Raw genomic sequence first — 3,627 nt, forward strand, 5'->3', positions numbered from 1 at the left:
TGTCTCGTGAGAACCTCGGTGACCTTCCCTACGGTGTCCTCCTCCGGGCTGCTCTTGCTCAAGCCATCCCGTGAGGGACCTTCCCCAGGGGCCCCCGTGCTTGGCCCCCTGGCGCCCGTCACACGGATTTCCCCTGGGAGCCCCTCATGCACCAGTCACCTGCACACGGACCTCTCCATCCAGGACAGCTTCTCCACGGCCGACCGGGGGCATCTGGGCACGCAGAGCTGTCGGCGAGTCGTGCGCGGCTGGATGAAGGACCTAACTAATGAAGCGGCTGTTTCTGGTTGAGGACGGAGCGAGGCAGGGGTGGAGGATGCCCTGCCAGGTCGCTGCGGGGTCGCCTCCTGAACGCAGCTGGAGAGGTGAGCACACGGGAAGTGCTCCGTGTAGACCCTCTCCTGACCTCCATCCCATCCACGCCTCTCAGGTGCCGGGGACAAGGAGAGGCCAGTACGTGCACAGGTTTGGGAAGCCTGCGTCCTACATTCCTCTTCACATGGTCCCAAATATCGAGACTTAGCATATAAAACTTGGATCAGGATTGAATTAAATAGATACACTTTTTGGGGTGCCTGGGTGACTCAGTCGGTTGAGTGTCTGGCTTAGACTCAGGTCATGATCTCACAGTTTGTGAGTTTGAGCACCATGTCGGGCTCTGTGCTGACAGCTCAGAGCCTGGAACCTCCTTCAGATTCTGTCTCCCTCTCTCTCTGCCCCTTTCCTGCTCTCTCTCTCTCTCTCAAAAATAAACATTAAAAAAATAAGTATATGCACTTTTTAAAAATTCAGTCTCTCTGAAACATATTGGGTCACGGAAACCTTTATTCATTTAACATTGATTAATGGTCGTCAGAAGTGACACTCCATGTGACACGCCCGGCAGAGGCTTGTTTGCAGGCAGACTCCCGTGGGGGCTGGCGGGACTGGGTCCGATGACAGCTGCTGGGTGGACTCAGGAGGGGCCACGCCGGGGCCTCTGTGGAGACATCCAGAGCATCCTCTGTAGGTGAAGTCACTTTTAGCAGGGGAATGATGACAGATTTATTTTCCATCAAACAACTGAACTGTGTAATTGTTACAGATGATAATTTTTTTTTCAACAGGACAGGGCACGGCTGGAAATTAGCAGATTCTGTGAACAGCCAGGCCTAAGGAGTCCTGCACAGCCCGAGCGGCACGTGCGGACGGCTGGTACCGCGGCAGGCGGCGTGTCCGTGAGTGAACGGTGTCGGGGTGTTAGTTACGTAATCGTGGGCGGAATGTGTGCAGGGCAGAGAGGTGACTGGGGCTCCGTGGCAACACGGTGTCCCTCCGGAGCCGCGTGCACGGCCACCTGCAGGTGCGGCAGAGACGGACAAGAGAAGGTGCCGGGGGTCCGATGGACCAGAGCTGGCCCACTGCGGCCCTACAGAAGACGGGGCGGTGAGTGGGACAGGCCTCCATCCCGGAGAGTCTGCGGTCTGGCGGGGAGGCAGATGTGCGAGAAGCAGTGGCCGCAGGATGACTCTGTGGCGCTTGGTGGCGGCATGCGGGAGGCACGCGGCTGCGCGAGCCTGGATCTGGCCGACACTCCGGTTCTTTCGCCCCTGGCTGTCCACCCTCACCATTGCCCCCCAGCGTGCAGGACCCTGAGGACACAGGAACGAGTGTGAAGTGTGATGTAGCATCTCTCCCAAGAGACCCTGCTGTCCTCACGGGAGGGTCACACGCCTCCCCATAAAAAGGTGGGTTAGGGAAATTCTGAGTTGGAGACAGGCACCTGGCCTCCTTGGGGGGATTCAGGGAGAGCTTCCTGGAGGTGGTGGCCAGGCAGGGGGTGAGGCCTAGGAACAGCTGAGGGTCCGAGGAAGGCCGAGGCGGAGGCTGGGAGACAGGACTGCCCCACACTGTGGATGCACGTGCCGGCAGCAGTGGCCGTGGGACATAGAGGATGACCACGGGGTGGCCATGCGGTGAGATGGCACTCCGGCGGGGACAGCAGGGTCAGCCGTGGAGGGCTTGGTGAACTGTGAGAAGTTTACATTTTACTCTGTAAGCAGAGGGTGTTTGTGAATGAGAAATTTGTCTTTGCTGTTGGGGATGGGCTAGGCAGGCAGGTTCAGACGGTGAGGACAGAGCTGGGAGCCCATCCCATACCCTGTTCCCTGCCATCTGTGTGACCCCAAGTCCATGCACCTTCAGGCTGCCCAAGGGGCATTGTCAGCCCTCGTGAAGTCACCCCACAGTGACAGGCGGGGCCCAACCGTGGGTCTGCCCGGCTCCCATGCCCATGATCTGGAAGCTGCCCCTGCTGTCTCCACCCACGTTACAAACTGGCCGTGTGTCTGCATGTCACACGTCTCCATCGGGACCCTGCAGCACTCCTTAGATACAGGGTGACGAAATGTGTGAGTCTACGAACGAATGAGGAAATGAACTGGGAGAACATAGCTTTGATTCTTGGCAAATTTCTAAACGACCGAGGTGCCAAGATCTACGTCCCGGTGCAGGGCGCTGGCTGTGTCCGGAGCTGTCACCCAGGTCCCGGCGGCCCCACGGGGGCCCCGTGTGATGGCCGCCGTGGAGGGAGGCTAAGTGGCTTGCTCACCTGGCCAGGAAGTGCCCAGCAGGACGTGAGCCCGGGGCCTGGACCCGGTCTGGTGGCCTCTTCCCAGAGCCAGGCTCGGCCAGCGGCAGAGACAAAGGTGAGACCACCAGGGTCAGCACGCCCACCCTGCCCCCGCCACAGGTGGCCCGGGGAGGGGCGTGCACAGGCAGGTTCCAATTTCCAGGGTGTTTTTTGGGGGCTGCCTGTCTGGTTACCTCCTCTGCCAGCAGCCGGCCGGATGCACCCGAGCAACCTCACGGGCCCCCGGGAGCCCCTCCGCCCGGTTAGGAGGCCTCACCCCCGGGCTCTGCTCTCCTGCTCCCAGTCCACAAGCCTGCCCACCCCCGCTCTCCCGGCGAGGTTTCCGGATCCCCCAGCAAGGCCCGGGCGGTTTCCACGGACGTTCTCGGGAAAAGCGGCCGTAAAAGGAAGCCACACTCACGTCTCCTGGGCATCCTCGGGCCCAGGGTTTACTTTGATGTCATGCAGACCTATTTTAAGAAGATAAAAGCTTCTGGAAACTAAGAAAACGATAATTACCACGGAAAAGAGAGGACTTGGCAGAAGCCGGTGCTCCCAAGCCCCACCCTGCCCCTGCCCCACCCTTCGGCGAGGGGCTGCTGTTTGCTCTCCCACCTGTGGACTCTGTCCCAATGCTGCCTTCAGACGCTCGAGGCCTGAGTCCCGTCTCAGGAGCCCCCAGCAGGCCCTGCAGGTACAGGGGGGAAGGGGTCCGAGCTGCTTTGTGCGGACAAAGGGGTGGGTCAGTGGGGTTCAGGGAAGGACTTCAAAGTTGACCTTGGATGTGAACAAGGTCAGAGGTAGGAGCAGGAAGAGAGGAATGTGGGAGGGAACTTCAAGGGTGACGGTGACTGGAAGCATCCGGGGCCAGGGGAAGGCCGGGCTGGGGTTAGATCCCCACACAGGTGGGGTCAGACCAGCATGCGCCCCTCGTCCCCACTGAGGGTGACGCTTGCACATGGACAGAAAGCTGATGATGAGTGATTTTGCTCCTGGCCGCACCCTCCCTGCCCCTC

The 3,627-nt window shown here is 60.1% G+C and overlaps 1 long non-coding RNA gene across 1 annotated transcript; it reads right to left on the reverse strand.

Moving 5' to 3' along the window:
• Nucleotides 1–807: 807 nt before the first annotated feature.
• On the reverse strand, nt 808–3,270 carry LOC115289234. Its single transcript, XR_003907494.1, has 4 exons — nt 3,227–3,270; nt 3,033–3,081; nt 1,763–2,032; nt 808–1,631 (listed from the first exon to the last, which is right to left on the reverse strand). It is a non-coding gene; the product is annotated as an uncharacterized LOC115289234 (long non-coding RNA).
• Between the last annotated feature and the right edge of the window lie 357 nt (nt 3,271–3,627).

This window comes from Suricata suricatta, chromosome 4, assembly GCF_006229205.1.
Source record: "Suricata suricatta isolate VVHF042 chromosome 4, meerkat_22Aug2017_6uvM2_HiC, whole genome shotgun sequence".
NCBI classification, from domain to species: Eukaryota; Metazoa; Chordata; class Mammalia; order Carnivora; family Herpestidae; genus Suricata; species Suricata suricatta.